Here is a 16,674-nt window from a genome sequence, read left to right on the forward strand (position 1 = left end):
GAGGACAAATAATCTGCACGGAGGAGCACCAGGCAAGTCTTCACCAGACAAAAACCTCCAGTGCACAGCACTCTGGAAACATTTCGGGGCTTTCGCGTGTTTATTTCAGCACGTAAAGCGCACCGGTCCAACACGTCGGCCGGGCGCGCGGCGCCTCCGCCCTCTTGTGGCCTTGCGGCGTCAGAGCAAGAGGCTCCTTCTCGCTGCCCTTCCGCTGTGTTGCAGGGCCCCGAGAGGGAACCCGGAGCGCACACTTTGTGGGGGGCGGGGGACCGCGTTCGCGCTCTGCCCCCGGTCTCTTGCGCGAGTACTAAATCTCACGGACAGGGGGGCCTCGTCATTGATTGTTACAGGTGAGACGGGGATTAGGAGGAGACCCCGACTGATGGGTAAAGGGGAGCACTAACACCAGAGGGACACCCCCGGCGTCTCTTTTTGAGAGACGCCCTGGGGTTTCCTAATGGCCAAGGAGGGTCGGGACCTCGGTTTGACGCCTCCCCCGAAGGACGGCGCCTGTTTGTGCAGCAGAGTGTCGCCATCAGGAGCCTGGGGCGTAAGAGAGCCACACAGCCCGCAGGGTGAGCGCTCCCTACTGGTCCCAGTCACACCTCTTGCAGGAGCAGCAGCAACCGGAGCTTTTCCGGGGTGGAATCTCCCATCCGGGTGCCGGCCAGGCTCACACCTGCTGGGCTGCCCCGGGGGTGAGCCCAGTCGAGAGTCGCAGGGCCAGATCTAGTCACCGGGGAGAAACGATACAAGTGAAGGATTGCTCGGCTCTCGGCACTTGAAAAGACCGACAAATGTCTCGTTCCCGCCGGAGCTGAATGTACCCGCATGTGTGGTGTCGTCTTCTTCCCCCGCCCCGCTGTGTTTGCTGTATTGTCTCTGAAGCCGGCCCCCCCGAGACGAGACGGGCTGTTCCTGTGCCCCAATTAACACTTTACAGGTGCCATTCCCCGGCATTGTGGCCATTGTCGGTGCTCACACGCGATAAGATAAGGCGGAGGAGAGCGGGGCATGCCCAGCGGCAGACATTCAAGGAGGGGGTAGTGCGAGGTGAGGTGAGGTGCGACACGCCGGAGCCCCGACGCAGCTAATGCGGAGCACTTGTTGGACTGGCATCGAAAGGACGTGTGCGCACGGAGCGAGCCTTCCCTGCGGCGGAGCGTGGGAACTTTCTCCCCCCCTCCCGCTGCAGGAGTTGTGTGCACTGCAGCGGTGCCGAGAGAAAAGCACAGAAGGCAGCAGGCTCTGGAGAGCAGGTAAGAGACGGAGCCTTGTGGGCAGGCGAGCAGGCCCGTTTTTTGGAAATTGCTGAAAAGGTTTGTTCGGTGTGTGGCAGGCGCACGTCGCGAGCTTGCGTGGCGATCTGCCGGTCTGGAGTTATGCAAATGAGGTCGAATTGCATCCCGGGACATGCTGCGAATGCGCAACGGCGACTGCAGATGTGTAGGAAACGGCGCGCTCGTTTTCTCGTTTTGCCCACACTTTTGAGTGTTAGTGTGGCGTGTGAGTGTGTGAAAGAGTGGGCCCAGCAGGAGGCGGTGGCGTGCGGGGCGAGGAGGTGGCCTAGGCTGCGCGATTTGTGCTGTGGGTGCGGGCCGCTTGCAGGGGCCTGTTTAACTCATACTTACCTGGCAGGGGAGATACTTTGATCAAGAAGGAGGTTCACCCAGGGCGAGGCTTGGCCATTGCACTCCGGCTGTGCTGACCCCTGCGAATTCCCCAAATGTGGGAATCTCGACTGCATAATTTCTGGTAGTGGGGGACTGCGTTCGCGCTCTCCCCTGATGTGCTTGGTCCAAAATCAGATACGGGAGGGTTAGGACACCACGAGCTGCGTGGCTGCGGAAAGATCCCGGTTCGACAGGAGTGGACGCCGCTGCTGGTTCTCGCTGGCTTTTAGTTAGGGGTCCGGAGAAGCATCTCAAGCTAGTTCCACTACTCCTTCCGGACGTTCATTCCCTTTTCAAAGTCAGTCGTTTTGCTGTAGTCTGCGTTCTTTAGGCTGATTATCGAGGTTAGCCTTTATTTGGTCATGGGGGGCCTCGGTACTGTATGCTGAGTCTAAAGACAGTTTCACCCGTTTTCTGATTGCTCGGTTCTGTACCAGTGCAGACATGTCAAACAGTGAATGGCTGTACCTCTACTGTATCCATGCTCAATGAATGAAATCGGTAACAAATGAATATATGTCTAGTTATACGAAAAACGAGTGGTTTATCGACTCATCTTCATTTGCAGATTTAGAAGCAGCTTCGATATTCGTTTTACAGACGGGTTTTTTTTTTTGAATATGGGTCACACACATGCCACAGCAACAAAACATCTCTAGAGATGAGGCTATAGATCACCTTTCCATCCTGCAGGTTTTCCTCCCAAAGCCTACGGCACCAACGGCGACCCCTGCTGGCCGGGAGAGCAAAAGCTTACAGCACCTGGTATTCCCAGGCAGTCTCCCATCCAAGTACTAACCAGGCCCGACGCTGCTTAGCTTCCGAGATCAGACGAGATCGGGCGTGTTCAGGGTGGTGTGGCCGTAAGCGAAAGCCCCGGCGCCTGACTCGCTACTTGAAGCTGTGTGTGGCGGGGGTTCCGTGCCCCCCGAGCGGGACTGAAGGATCGTTCGTGTGCAACTCTTTGGAAAGGAGCTGCTTTCCAAATCGCATTGCGTGCCTGGATGTTGGCGAATGCGCTCCCTTGTGTTGGCTCGTCCCGCACTGGAGGAGGACAAACAATCTGCACGGAGGAGCACCAGGCAAGCCTTCACCAGACAAAAACCTCCAGTGCACAGCACTCTGGAAACATTTCGGGGCTTTCGCGTGTTTATTTCAGCACGTAAAGCGCACCGGTCCAACACGTCGGCTGGGCGCGCGGCGCCTCCGCCCTCTTGTGGCCTTGCGGCGTCAGAGCAAGAGGCTCCTTCTCGCTGCCCTTCCGCTGTGTTGCAGGACCCGGAGCGCGCACTTTGTGGGGGGCGGGGGACCGCGTTCGCGCTCTGCCCCCGGTCTCTTGCGCGAGTACTAAATCTCACGGACAGGGGGGCCTCGTCATTGATTGTTACAGGTGAGACGGGGATTAGGAGGAGACCCCAACTGATGGGTAAAGGGGAGCACTAACACCAGAGGGACACCCCCGGCGTCTCTTTTTGAGAGACGCCCTGGGGTTTCCTAATGGCCAAGGAGGGTCGGGACCTCGGTTTGACCTCTGTTTGTGCAGCAGAGTGTCGCCATCAGGAGGCTGGGGCGTAAGAGAGCCACACAGCCCGCAGGGTGAGCGCTCCCTACTGGTCCCAGTCACACCTCTTGCAGGAGCAGCAGCAACCGGAGCTTTTCCGGGGTGGAATCTCCCATCCGGGTGCCGGCCAGGCTCACACCTGCTGGGCTGCCCCGGGGGTGAGCCCAGTCGAGAGTCGCAGGGCCAGATCTAGTCACCGGGGAGAAACGATACAAGTGAAGGATTGCTCGGCTCTCGGCACTTGAAAAGACCGACAAATGTCTCGTTCCCGCCGGAGCTGAATGTACCCGCATGTGTGGTGTCGTCTTCTTCCCCCGCCCCGCTGTGTTTGCTGTATTGTCTCTGAAGCCGGCCCCCCCGAGACGAGACGGGCTGTTCCTGTGCCCCAATTAACACTTTACAGGTGCCATTCCCCGGCATTGTGGCCATTGTCGGTGCTCACACGCGATAAGATAAGGCGGAGGAGAGCAGGGCATGCCCAGCGGCAGACATTCAAGGAGGGGGCAGTGCGAGGTGAGGTGAGGTGCGACACGCCGGAGCCCCGACGCAGCTAATGCGGAGCACTTGTTGGACTGGCATCGAAACGACGTGTGCGCACGGAGCGAGCCTTCCCTGCGGCGGAGCGTGGGAACTTTCTCCCCCCCTCCCGCTGCAGGAGTTGTGTGCACTGCAGCGGTGCCGAGAGAAAAGCAAAGAAGGCAGCAGGCTCTGGAGAGCAGGTAAGAGACGGAGCCTTGTGGGCAGGCGAGCAGGCCCGTTTTTTGGAAATTGCTGAAAAGGTTTGTTCGGTGTGTGGCAGGCGCACGTCGCGAGCTTGCGTGGCGATCTGCCGGTCTGGAGTTATGCAAATGAGGCCGAATTGCATCCCGGGACATGCTGCGAATGCGCAACGGCGACTGCAGATGTGTAGGAAACGGCGCGCTCGTTTTCTCGTTTTGCCCACACTTTTGAGTGTTAGTGTGGCGTGTGAGTGTGTGAAAGAGTGGGACCAGCAGGAGGCGATGGCGTGCGGGGCGAGGAGGTGGCCTAGGCTGCGCGATTTGTGCTGTGGGTGCGGGCCGCTTGCAGGGGCCTGTTTAACTCATACTTACCTGGCAGGGGAGATACCTTGATCAAGAAGGAGGTTCACCCAGAGCGAGGCTTGGCCATTGCACTCCGGCTGTGCTGACCCCTGCGAATTCCCCAAATGTGGGAATCTCGACTGCATAATTTCTGGTAGTGGGGGACTGCGTTCGCGCTCTCCCCTGATGTGCTTGGTCCAAAATCAGATACGGGAGGGTTAGGACACCACGAGCTGCGTGGCTGCGGAAGGATCCCGGTTCGACAGGAGTGGACGCCGCTGCTGGTTCTCGCTGGCTTTCAGTTAGGGGTCCGGAGAAGCATCTCAAGCTAGTTCCACTACTCCTTCCGGACGTTCATTCCCTTTTCAAAGTCAGTCGTTTTGCTGTAGTCTGCGTTCTTTAGGCTGATTATCGAGGTTAGCCTTTATTTGGTCATGGGGGGCCTCGGTACTGTATGCTGAGTCTAAAGACAGTTTCACCCGTTTTCTGATTGCTCGGTTCTGTACCAGTGCAGACATGTCAAACAGTGAATGGCTGTACCTCTACTGTATCCGTGCTCAATGAATGAAATCGGTAACAAATGAATATATGTCTAGTTATACGAAAAACGAGTGGTTTATCGACTCATCTTCATTTGCAGATTTAGAGGCAGCTTCGATATTCGTTTTACAGACGGGTTTTTTTTTTTGAATATGGGTCACACACATGCCACAGCAACAAAACATCTCTAGAGATGAGGCTATAGATCACCTTTCCATCCTGCAGGTTTTCCTCCCAAAGCCTACGGCACCAACGGCGACCCCTGCTGGTCGGGAGAGCAAAAGCTTACAGCACCTGGTATTCCCAGGCAGTCTCCCATCCAAGTACTAACCAGGCCCGACGCTGCTTAGCTTCCGAGATCAGACGAGATCGGGCGTGTTCAGGGTGGTGTGGCCGTAAGCGAAAGCCCCGGCGCCTGACTCGCTACTTGAAGCTGTGTGTGGCGGGGGTTCCGTGCCCCCCGAGCGGGACTGAAGGATCGTTCGTGTGCAACTCTTTGGAAAGGAGCTGCTTTCCAAATCGCATTGCGTGCCTGGATGTTGGCGAATGCGCTCCCTTGTGTTGGCTCGTCCCGCACTGGAGGAGGACAAACAATCTGCACGGAGGAGCACCAGGCAAGTCTTCACCAGACAAAAACCTCCAGTGCACAGCACTCTGGAAACATTTCGGGGCTTTCGCGTGTTTATTTCAGCACGTAAAGCGCACCGGTCCAACACGTCGGCCGGGCGCGCGGCGCCTCCGCCCTCTTGTGGCCTTGCGGCATCAGAGCAAGAGGCTCCTTCTCGCTGCCCTTCCGCTGTGTTGCAGGGCCCCGAGAGGGAACCCGGAGCGTGCACTTTGTGGGGGGCGGGGGACCGCGTTCGCGCTCTGCCCCCGGTCTCTTGCGCGAGTACTAAATCTCACGGACAGGGGGGCCTCGTCATTGATTGTTACAGGTGAGACGGGGATTAGGAGGAGACCCCGACTGATGGGTAAAGGGGAGCACTAACACCAGAGGGACACCCCCGGCGTCTCTTTTTGAGAGACGCCCTGGGGTTTCCTAATGGCCAAGGAGGGTCGGGACCTCGGTTTGACCTCTGTTTGTGCAGCAGAGTGTCGCCATCAGGAGGCTGGGGCGTAAGAGAGCCACACAGCCCGCAGGGTGAGCGCTCCCTACTGGTCCCAGTCACACCTCTTGCAGGAGCAGCAGCAACCGGAGCTTTTCCGGGGTGGAATCTCCCATCCGGGTGCCGGCCAGGCTCACACCTGCTGGGCTGCCCCGGGGGTGAGCCCGGTCGAGAGTCGCAGGGCCAGATCTAGTCACCGGGGAGAAACGATACAAGTGAAGGATTGCTCGGCTCTCGGCACTTGAAAAGACCGACAAATGTCTCGTTCCCGCCGGAGCTGAATGTACCCGCATGTGTGGTGTCGTCTTCTTCCCCCGCCCCGCTGTGTTTGCTGTATTGTCTCTGAAGCCGGCCCCCCCGAGACGAGACGGGCTGTTCCTGTGCCCCAATTAACACTTTACAGGTGCCATTCCCCGGCATTGTGGCCATTGTCGGTGCTCACACGCGATAAGATAAGGCGGAGGAGAGCGGGGCATGCCCAGCGGCAGACATTCAAGGAGGGGGCAGTGCGAGGTGAGGTGAGGTGCGACACGCCGGAGCCCCGACGCAGCTAATGCGGAGCACTTGTTGGACTGGCATCGAAAGGACGTGTGCGCACGGAGCGAGCCTTCCCTGCGGCGGAGCGCGGGAACTTTCTCCCCCCCTCCCGCTGCAGGAGTTGTGTGCACTGCAGCGGTGCCGAGAGAAAAGCACAGAAGGCAGCAGGCTCTGGAGAGCAGGTAAGAGACGGAGCCTTGTGGGCAGGCGAGCAGGCCCGTTTTTTGGAAATTGCTGAAAAGGTTTGTTCGGTGTGTGGCAGGCGCACGTCGCGAGCTTGCGTGGCGATCTGCCGGTCTGGAGTTATGCAAATGAGGCCGAATTGCATCCCGGGACATGCTGCGAATGCGCAACGGCGACTGCAGATGTGTAGGAAACGGCGCGCTCGTTTTCTCGTTTTGCCCACACTTTTGAGTGTCAGTGTGGCGTTTGAGTGTATGAAAGAGTGGGCCCAGCAGGAGGCGGTGGCGTGCGGGGCGAGGAGGTGGCCTAGGCTGCGCGATTTGTGCTGTGGGTGCGGGCCGCTTGCAGGGGCCTGTTTAACTCATACTTACCTGGCAGGGGAGATACCTTGATCAAGAAGGAGGTTCACCCAGGGCGAGGCTCGGCCATTGCACTCCGGCTGTGCTGACCTCTGCGAATTCCCCAAATGTGGGAATCTCGACTGCATAATTTCTGGTAGTGGGGGACTGCGTTTGCGCTCTCCCCTGATGTGCTTGGTCCAAAATCAGATACGGGAGGGTTAGGACACCACGAGCTGCGTGGCTGCGGAAGGATCCCGGTTCGACAGGAGTGGACGCCGCTGCTGGTTCTCGCTGGCTTTTAGTTAGGGGTCCGGAGAAGCATCTCAAGCTAGTTCCACTACTCCTTCCGGACGTTCATTCCCTTTTCAAAGTCAGTCGTTTTGCTGTAGTCTGCGTTCTTTAGGCTGATTATCGAGGTTAGCCTTTATTTGGTCATGGGGGGCCTCGGTACTGTATGCTGAGTCTAAAGACAGTTTCACCCGTTTTCTGATTGCTCGGTTCTGTACCAGTGCAGACATGTCAAACAGTGAATGGCTGTACCTCTATTGTATCCGTGCTCAATGAATGAAATCGGTAACAAATGAATATATGTCTAATTATACGAAAAACGAGTGGTTTATCGACTCATCTTCATTTGCAGATTTAGAGGCAGCTTCGATATTCGTTTTACAGACGGGTTTTTTTTTTTGAATATGGGTCACACACATGCCACAGCAACAAAACATCTCTAGAGATGAGGCTATAGATCACCTTTCCATCCTGCAGGTTTTCCTCCCAAAGCCTACGGCACCAACGGCGACCCCTGCTGGCCGGGAGAGCAAAAGCTTACAGCACCTGGTATTCCCAGGCAGTCTCCCATCCAAGTACTAACCAGGCCCGACGCTGCTTAGCTTCCGAGATCAGACGAGATCGGGCGTGTTCAGGGTGGTGTGGCCGTAAGCGAAAGCCCCAGCGCCTGACTCGCTACTTGAAGCTGTGTGTGGCGGGGGTTCCGTGCCCCCCGAGCGGGACTGAAGGATCGTTCGTGTGCAACTCTTTGGAAAGGAGCTGCTTTCCAAATCGCATTGCGTGCCTGGATGTTGGCGAATGCGCTCCCTTGTGTTGGCTCGTCCCGCACTGGAGGAGGACAAACAATCTGCACGGAGGAGCACCAGGCAAGTCTTCACCAGACAAAAACCTCCAGTGCACAGCACTCTGGAAACATTTCGGGGCTTTCGCGTGTTTATTTCAGCACGTAAAGCGCACCGGTCCAACACGTCGGCCGGGCGCGCGGCGCCTCCGCCCTCTTGTGGCCTTGCGGCGTCAGAGCAAGAGGCTCCTTCTCGCTGCCCTTCCGCTGTGTTGCAGGGCCCCAAGAGGGAACCCGGAGCGCGCACTTTGTGGGGGGCGGGGGACCGCGTTCGCGCTCTGCCCCCGGTCTCTTGCGCGAGTACTAAATCTCACGGACAGGGGGGCCTCGTCATTGATTGTTACAGGTGAGACGGGGATTAGGAGGAGACCCCGACTGATGTGTAAAGGGGAGCACTAACACCAGAGGGACACCCCCGGCGTCTCTTTTTGAGAGACGCCCTGGGGTTTCCTAATGGCCAAGGAGGGTCGGGACCTCGGTTTGACGCCTCCCCCGAAGGACGGCGCCTGTTTGTGCAGCAGAGTGTCGCCATCAGGAGGCTGGGGCGTAAGAGAGCCACACAGCCCGCAGGGTGAGCGCTCCCTACTGGTCCCAGTCACACCTCTTGCAGGAGCAGCAGCAACCGGAGCTTTTCCGGGGTGGAATCTCCCATCCGGGTGCCGGCCAGGCTCACACCTGCTGGGCTGCCCCGGGAGTGAGCCCAGTCGAGAGTCGCAGGGCCAGATCTAGTCACCGGGGAGAAACGATACAAGTGAAGGATTGCTCGGCTCTCGGCACTTGAAAAGACCGACAAATGTCTCGTTCCCGCCGGAGCTGAATGTACCCGCATGTGTGGTGTCGTCTTCTTCCCCCGCCCCGCTGTGTTTGCTGTATTGTCTCTGAAGCCGGCCCCCCCGAGACGAGACGGGCTGTTCCTGTGCCCCAATTAACACTTTACAGGTGCCATTCCCCGGCATTGTGGCCATTGTCGGTGCTCACACGCGATAAGATAAGGCGGAGGAGAGCGGGGCATGCCCAGCGGCAGACATTCAAGGAGGGGGCAGTGCGAGGTGAGGTGAGGTGCGACACGCCGGAGCCCCGACGCAGCTAATGCGGAGCACTTGTTGGACTGGCATCGAAAGGACGTGTGCGCACGGAGCGAGCCTTCCCTGCGGCGGAGCGCGGGAACTTTCTCCCCCCCTCCCGCTGCAGGAGTTGTGTGCGCTGCAGCGGTGCCGAGAGAAAAGCACAGAAGGCAGCAGGCTCTGGAGAGCAGGTAAGAGACGGAGCCTTGTGGGCAGGCGAGCAGGCCCGTTTTTTGGAAATTGCTGAAAAGGTTTGTTCGGTGTGTGGCAGGCGCACGTCGCGAGCTTGCGTGGCGATCTGCCGGTCTGGAGTTATGCAAATGAGGCCGAATTGCATCCCGGGACATGCTGCGAATGCACAACGGCGACTGCAGATGTGTAAGAAACGGCGCGCTCGTTTTCTCGTTTTGCCCACACTTTTGAGTGTTAGTGTGGCGTGTGAGTGTGCGAAAGAGTGGGCCCAGCAGGAGGCGGTGGCGTGCGGGGCGAGGAGGTGGCCTAGGCTGCGCGATTTGTGCTGTGGGTGCGGGCCGCTTGCAGGGGCCTGTACAACTCATACTTACCTGGCAGGGGAGATATCTTGATCAAGAAGGAGATTCAACCAGGGCGAGGCTCGGCCATTGCACTCCGGCTGTGCTGACCCCTGCGAATTCCCCAAATGTGGGAATCTCGACTGCATAATTTCTGGTAGTGGGGGACTGCGTTCGCGCTCTCCCCTGATGTGCTTGGTCCAAAATCAGATACGGGAGGGTTAGGACACCACGAGCTGCGTGGCTGCGGAAGGATCCCGGTTCAACAGGAGTTGACGCCGCTGCTGGTTCTCGCTGGCTTTTAGTTAGGGGTCCGGAGAAGCATCTCAAGCTAGTTCCACTACTCCTTCCGGACGTTCATTCCCTTTTCAAAGTCAGTCGTTTTGCTGTAGTCTGCGTTCTTTAGGCTGATTATCGAGGTTAGCCTTTATTTGGTCATGGGGGGCCTCGGTACTGTATGCTGAGTCTAAAGACAGTTTCACCCGTTTTCTGATTGCTCGGTTCTGTACCAGTGCAGACATGTCAAACAGTGAATGGCTGTACCTCTATTGTATCCGTGCTCAATGAATGAAATCGGTAACAAATGAATATATGTCTAGTTATACGAAAAACGAGTGGTTTATCGACTCATCTTCATTTGCAGATTTAGAGGCAGCTTCGATATTCGTTTTACAGACGGGTTTTTTTTTTTTGAATATGGGTCACACACATGCCACAGCAACAAAACATCTCTAGAGATGAGGCTATAGATCACCTTTCCATCCTGCAGGTTTTCCTCCCAAAGCCTACGGCACCAACGGCGACCCCTGCTGGCCGGGAGAGCAAGAGCTTATAGCACCTGGTATTCCCAGGCGGTCTCCCATCCAAGTACTAACCAGGCCCGACCCTGCTTAGCTTCCAAGATCAGACGAGATCGGGCGTGTTCAGGGTGGTGTGGCCGTAAGCGAAAGCCCTGGCGCCTGACTCGCTACTTGAAGCTGTGTGTGGCGGGGGCTCCGTGCCCCCCGAGCGGGACTGAAGGATCGTTCGTGTGCAACTCTTTGGAAAGGAGCTGCTTTCCAAATCGCATTGCGTGCCTGGATGTTGGCGAATGCGCTCCCTTGTGTTGGCTCGTCCCGCACTGGAGGAGGACAAAGAATCTGCACGGAGGAGCACCAGGCAAGTCTTCAGTGCACAGCACTCTGGAAACATTTCGGGGCTGTCGCGTGTTTATTTCAGCACGTAAAGCGCACCGGTCCAACACTTCGGCCGGGCGCGCGGCGCCTCCGCCCTCTTGCTGCCCCTGCAGCTGCTTCACTTTTCCCTTTAGTTGCCATCGATTTTTTTGTAGTGCTATACATATACGATTGAGGTATCTTAGAGTTCTCCTTCGAAGACCCAGCACTCTCTTTTCTTTTCCCAGTGTTACTCATATCGGACTTTTTAAACCTAAAAAAAAATCGTTTTTTTTCTTTCAATTATAACTGAAGTTTAAACAACTAGTGTTAAGTCCTTATTTTTCTGTAGTCAAAAAAAGCAAAAATTAACATTCAGGTCATGAAAAACTCAAAAAAACTCCCCAACCACTAAACTTTACCTCCCACCTGAGCGCCATCTTGAACGCCCCTACCACCAGAGAATGCTCACGATTTCGGAAGCTGTCTCCGGGACGTGCTGATTCCACACATCCTGAATAAATCATGATATTGTTAGTTGCTGTAGCTAGACGTTCAAATGAGTTTCATGGCCAGATGGACTGTTTCCTCCAGCGGTATAATATTGCAGTGAGACAGCACGATGCCTGCAAGACTATGTCACGCTAAACGCCACAGATTGTGTTTGTCCGTTCGTGTCAGTCGTCCCGCAGCCACGGGAAGTGGGACACAAACATGCTGCAATGCTTTCAAGACGTTAGGATTTGTTTGTGCAACATCCAAGAGGAGTACTTGTGGCTTGAATGTGAACTGTACGTGCCCGCCCCCTTTCCTCTGTAGTGCATGAGTTCCTCCCGGCATGCCCTTCGTCATTGTTCTGTCATCTTGTATTTAAAGGGTTGTATTTCTGCTGCTGAAAATAAGCAACGGTTTTCTCACAACGCCCTTTGTTCCCAACGGAGCCCTTGTCTGTCATGAAATTCTTCAAAACCTCAAGCTAGAAGAAGAAGAAGACGACAAATATGAAGCGTTATAGCAACGACATGCCATGACACGATCGATAACGATTTCCATAGGATCCCCGCGGTTGCCTGGCAACTGTCAGCTTTGCGCAGTGGCAGTATCGTAGCCTGTGAGGTTTAGCCGAGGCGCGATTCTTGCTAGTTGAAAACTTTTCCCAATACCCCGCTTCCGCCGGTTTGCAATACAATCGGCGAAAGCAATTTTTGACAGTCTCGTCAGAGACTGAGCAAGGTGTTTAAAGACAGATTTGGTCACGGTGATATCATGGTAGAAAGAAACGAACTTGTTACGTGTCAACAGAAACGCTCTTTAGCTCTTTCAGCTTTATGCAGAGAACAGCGTCTGTCGAGATTACTTTTGTGTCAGCGCGAAACGCCGTGTGCTTGTCAGTATGATTTCATATTGCTCGTAGCGGCGCCTGGCTTTTGTCTGTCAAACGTTAGGTTGCGCTTCTTCATGCTGCATCGTCGGCATGAGTGGAGCATTTTAAACGTCTGTACTTACTGCGCCCCATAAGAAATCGTTTGTCCCCATTCAAAAGAGATTGTGCGATGTCCTGCAGCGTTCGCAAAGCAAACCTTTGACAGTTTGAAAAGAGGAATTTATTCTGCTTCCTGTGCGTGCAGTAGTTACAAAGTTGAACGTCTTTACACGATCTGCTGCAGTTTTCAGTGGGTGGGCTTTGTCAAATGGCTTGGAAAAACGCACTGTGTTTCTGCTCGGGAAACATCATGAGCAGTGTCCTGCATGTTTTCTGTGTATAGCTGTCTTTTAACGCATACAGAATTCATTCGAAATCATTGATTTCTCCAATTAACAAGGGTCTCTTTTTGAACCTGCCAGAAGCATTCTTTCAATGTAACAGATTTACTCCGGGGAAGGGCAGCATGACATTGAGAGTAGCTCAAGCTTTCAGCACCTTTATCTGACTGCATGTATGCAGACACTGCTCAGAATCCCCTGTAAGATTCTCCTTCAATTCCGTTTTGCAGTGCTTTAGCTCTTTCAAAAGGCTTCGCTTTGCTAGTCACAATCCAAGGCTCATGACAGCATTTGAAAACATTCGTAACTGCGTTGGCCGGGAATCGAACCTGGGTTAACTGCTTTGAAGGCAGCTATGCGCAACACTGGCTCGCTCCAGAATAAATCTCACGTCGAGGGCATATTTTTTTCCATTTTACCGTGAGTCGGGCTCAGCTGCACAGAGGAGAGAGCAGAGCAATGAGGTCACGGGGACAGGGGAGTCACACGCTGGCGGTTTGAATACGCGGAAGATCACTGAGGGATCCACAGTATATGGACTCTCCGTGCGCCATCAGTCCGCACTCCGGACTCTGAATCCTGCCATCCGAGTTAAGATCTCGGCGGAACATGAGGCGCAGTTCCTTCTTAAAACGTAATCTGGTGAGCATTTCTAGAATCGTACTTGTATAGATGCAGCCTTTAATGTGTTGCTAGGTTAAAATTGATGACTTCTTGTATTTCAGTAGGCAACTGCCCTCTTGATTTCGGATTTAATTTCTTTATTACAGGGGCGCTTTTATGAAGACAGAGTCATGTTCAGGTACTTTGCTTGATGGAGGAAGCTCATTTCGGACTCTGTGATCTGCTCACCTGGAAAGGTCTGCTATACTACTACAAGAGAGAAGTAGAGTCTGGAAGAAGGGACAATTTTATGATGCTTTGGAAGATAATGTTTTTTTTTCTTATACTGAAAATGAAAGGTAGTTGTTTCTATATGGACTCAGTCTTTGGAATTTGTATATATATATTTCAGTGATCCCTCAGCCATTCCTTCTGTATTGTAATTCAATTTCTCTTTTAAAATTCCTTCCCCACTTCTAGGACCTGCAGTTGCTGAACTCCACAATGGCTTCTATTGGAAAGTCTGTGACTGAGACCAAGTGTTCACTTTTTTATGAAACCATTATTTATTTAGGAGCAATGAGCAATTCTTATATAAATGCAATAAAATCATTATGCTCAAACTATGAGAGAGAAAATTAAGGATAATTTAAGAAATCAGTCTTAGCTTGTTTCTATACACAGATGGTATTATTTATTTTCAAAGGAAACCCGCGAGGATTCCCCTGGTGTGCAAGATGTGCCTGAATACTCTTGATCAGCTTCCTGCTCACTTGAAGAGGGCGTGTATGAAGCACGCCACGGCAGAAAACATCAGGATGGCCTCTCAACAGGCGAGGGAGGACATGATGAATCACCTGAAGAACGGGGTCATCGTGGATTACCACAGAATAGAGATCGTGTCTGGTGAGGCAAACAGGATAGTGGTTGTAAGACTGCTAGAGTCCTTGGGCCTTTTTGTACATGGGAAGCCTGAAGACACATTGGCAAGGTGAGATATTTTTAATCTGTAAGGCTTCTGTAGTTTCTTTTTGAAATCATTGTTACAACATATTATGTAAAAGCATGTTGAAAAGAATCTACCTGCATTCCAGCGGCCCTGAGCAAGAGGCCGCAGTCCAGGAGGAAGAGATGCCAGAGGCTGCTCTAGAAACTGAAACAGAAGCGGATAAGGAAGGGGAAGATGTGAGCTCTGAAGAACTCTATCAGCAGTAAGACTTTTTATTTTTCAGATGTATCTATTTTTTACTAAAATTCTAATTTGTCTTATAGGTATAAAATGTTTAAACCGGTGTTTTATATCCTTACAGGCCCTGAGTAGTTAAAAAGTATCAGCAGGCCGGAAGAGAGTGGCCCAAGCTGGACTCTATAGAAAGCACTCCCTGGATGCTCCTCTCCTGATTGGATTCAAACAGTACCTTACCAAGGATCTGGGAGTGGCAAATTATTCTCAGGAGGTATTTATTTTTTAAAGGCATTTAAAATTAAGCAATGGTATCTTCATTGTAAATGTTTTTATTTCTTAGCTTAAAATTCACCCATGTGAAATGATGTCAGCCATAAACATCATGACTCTATATTTCCTACCTGAATCTATTCTACTTAAATTATTACATTATACACAATTTGAGTTCATTTTAAAAAGTAAAAGGTAATGAAAGGAATGCATTTTCATAAGAAAGATAATACCGATATGCATGTGATAATCTTCCTTATATCATGTAGTGCATCATTTGGACACTTTGTGGGCTTCAAATACAAAGAAAATCATGTTCTATGGTACAAGATAAATACAAAACTTAAGCTTTTATTTTAATTAGATTTCTTTATAAAGCATAAGCAATCATTTATTACATCGCTTCTTGAATTAAATCTTTTGACAAGAGGTAAGACTTCTGTTACATTTAAACCCATGTTTAGCTGTGTTTTTTAGATTTAACTGAACCAATTTCTGTGTGTGATAATGTCCTTGAATTCTGACAACATCACACTAAATTACATGATATAAAACAGCTAATGTTTCTAGAGATAAAGTTTCTGAGATGCTTCTAATTACTTTTTATTACCAGGGACAGTTTAATTCACCTTGTACAGTACTGTAAGACCAAGATGCTTTTTTTAAAAGTTATTTAACATTTTATAGAACTTTGTCTACTATGGCAACATGATGTGCTTGGTGAAACTTGGAAAAATACTGCTTGGCCACTTATCTTAAGATAAAGATAGGATAAAGGTTTATCTTTTGCACCTACCTGACCCCCAGGGAAGGCCAATGCTTTCTAAGTTGATGGTTCCCTACAGTAGACTGTACTTTAATTTCAAAGGTAATGTATATTGACCCAAATCAGTTTTGGAATCCAATCTACTGACGAGATGGAGCACATCCTTTTTTCAGGATTTTAGCATCATACGTTTGGTATATTTAGTCCCTAATGCTGAAAGAAATGATCATAGAACATTTGGACACTTTGTGGGCTTGAAATACAAAGCAAATCATGTTCTATGGTACAAGATAAATACAAAACGTAAGCTTTTATTTTAATTAGATTTGTTTATAAAGCATAAGCAATCATTTATTACATTAATATATGTGAAAATAACATTTTAGCATCATACGTTTAGTATATTTAGTCCCTAATGCTGAAAGAAATGATCATAGAACATGACATCTAACCTTACCTGCGGTGTTTTTAATCCCTATTGCTCAATGCACGGTGAAAGCATTCCATACATGTGTCTGACAATGAGGAATGGGCCCCTGAGACAGTCATTTGCCTGTTTCACAAATGATCGTATTTTACTAGAGATTCTGTTTGGGATTCAGATGTGCATTCGGACAGCAATCCCTTTCAAGAAATGATACGTTCTGGATGAGGTCAAAGGTGCTGGAACACTGTATCTAGGATGTGTTTGCAGAGACTGTGTGTCTCCTGCTTCAACGCAGTGATAAACAGATGTGCTCCTTTAATTTATTGGTACATGCCCAGGGCAGTAAGCAGTCTGAGGATTTATTTCCAGATGGCATAGAGCAGTGAAGCAGTGAAGTAGTGCAAAACACTGGATCATTATATTATTAGAATCTATTCTACTTAAATTATTACATTATACTCAATTTGAGTTCATTTTAAAAAGTAAAAGGTAATGAAAGGAATGCATTTTCATAAGAAAGATAATACCGATATGCATGTGATAATCTTCCTTATATCATGTAGTGCGTCATTTGGACACTTTGTGGGCTTGAAATACAAAGAAAATCATGTTCTATGGTACAAGATAAATACAAAACGTAAGCTTTTATTTTAATTAGATTTGTTTCTAAAGCATAAGCAATCATTTATTACATTAATATATGTGAAAATAACATTTTAGCATCATATGTTTAGTATATTTAGTCCCTAATGCCGAAAGAAATGATCATTTGTTTA

At 51.5% G+C, this 16,674-nt stretch overlaps 9 non-coding genes across 9 annotated transcripts; 5 read left to right on the top strand and 4 right to left on the bottom strand.

Annotated features, from left to right (window-relative positions):
- Positions 1–1,626: 1,626 nt before the first annotated feature.
- Positions 1,627–1,790, top strand: LOC138231881 (U1 spliceosomal RNA). The gene has a single exon (XR_011186844.1). It is a non-coding gene; the product is annotated as a U1 spliceosomal RNA (small nuclear RNA).
- Positions 1,791–2,426: 636 nt separating this feature from the next.
- On the bottom strand, positions 2,427–2,545 carry LOC138232069 (5S ribosomal RNA). Its single transcript, XR_011187028.1, has one exon. It is a non-coding gene; the product is annotated as a 5S ribosomal RNA (ribosomal RNA).
- A 1,775-nt stretch (positions 2,546–4,320) lies between these two features.
- Positions 4,321–4,484, top strand: LOC138231883 (U1 spliceosomal RNA). The gene has a single exon (XR_011186846.1). It is a non-coding gene; the product is annotated as a U1 spliceosomal RNA (small nuclear RNA).
- A 636-nt stretch (positions 4,485–5,120) lies between these two features.
- On the bottom strand, positions 5,121–5,239 carry LOC138232070 (5S ribosomal RNA). Its single transcript, XR_011187029.1, has one exon. It is a non-coding gene; the product is annotated as a 5S ribosomal RNA (ribosomal RNA).
- Positions 5,240–7,027: 1,788 nt separating this feature from the next.
- LOC138231876 (U1 spliceosomal RNA) lies at positions 7,028–7,191 on the top strand. The gene has a single exon (XR_011186839.1). It is a non-coding gene; the product is annotated as a U1 spliceosomal RNA (small nuclear RNA).
- A 636-nt stretch (positions 7,192–7,827) lies between these two features.
- LOC138232071 (5S ribosomal RNA) lies at positions 7,828–7,946 on the bottom strand. Its single transcript, XR_011187030.1, has one exon. It is a non-coding gene; the product is annotated as a 5S ribosomal RNA (ribosomal RNA).
- A 1,807-nt stretch (positions 7,947–9,753) lies between these two features.
- On the top strand, positions 9,754–9,917 carry LOC138231890 (U1 spliceosomal RNA). The gene has a single exon (XR_011186853.1). It is a non-coding gene; the product is annotated as a U1 spliceosomal RNA (small nuclear RNA).
- A 637-nt stretch (positions 9,918–10,554) lies between these two features.
- LOC138231869 (5S ribosomal RNA) lies at positions 10,555–10,673 on the bottom strand. Its single transcript, XR_011186832.1, has one exon. It is a non-coding gene; the product is annotated as a 5S ribosomal RNA (ribosomal RNA).
- A 1,291-nt stretch (positions 10,674–11,964) lies between these two features.
- On the top strand, positions 11,965–12,106 carry LOC138231972 (U4 spliceosomal RNA). Its single transcript, XR_011186930.1, has one exon. It is a non-coding gene; the product is annotated as a U4 spliceosomal RNA (small nuclear RNA).
- The last annotated feature ends 4,568 nt before the right edge of the window (positions 12,107–16,674 follow it).

This window comes from Lepisosteus oculatus, unplaced genomic scaffold, assembly GCF_040954835.1.
Source record: "Lepisosteus oculatus isolate fLepOcu1 unplaced genomic scaffold, fLepOcu1.hap2 HAP2_SCAFFOLD_62, whole genome shotgun sequence".
Classification (NCBI taxonomy): domain Eukaryota; kingdom Metazoa; phylum Chordata; class Actinopteri; order Semionotiformes; family Lepisosteidae; genus Lepisosteus; species Lepisosteus oculatus.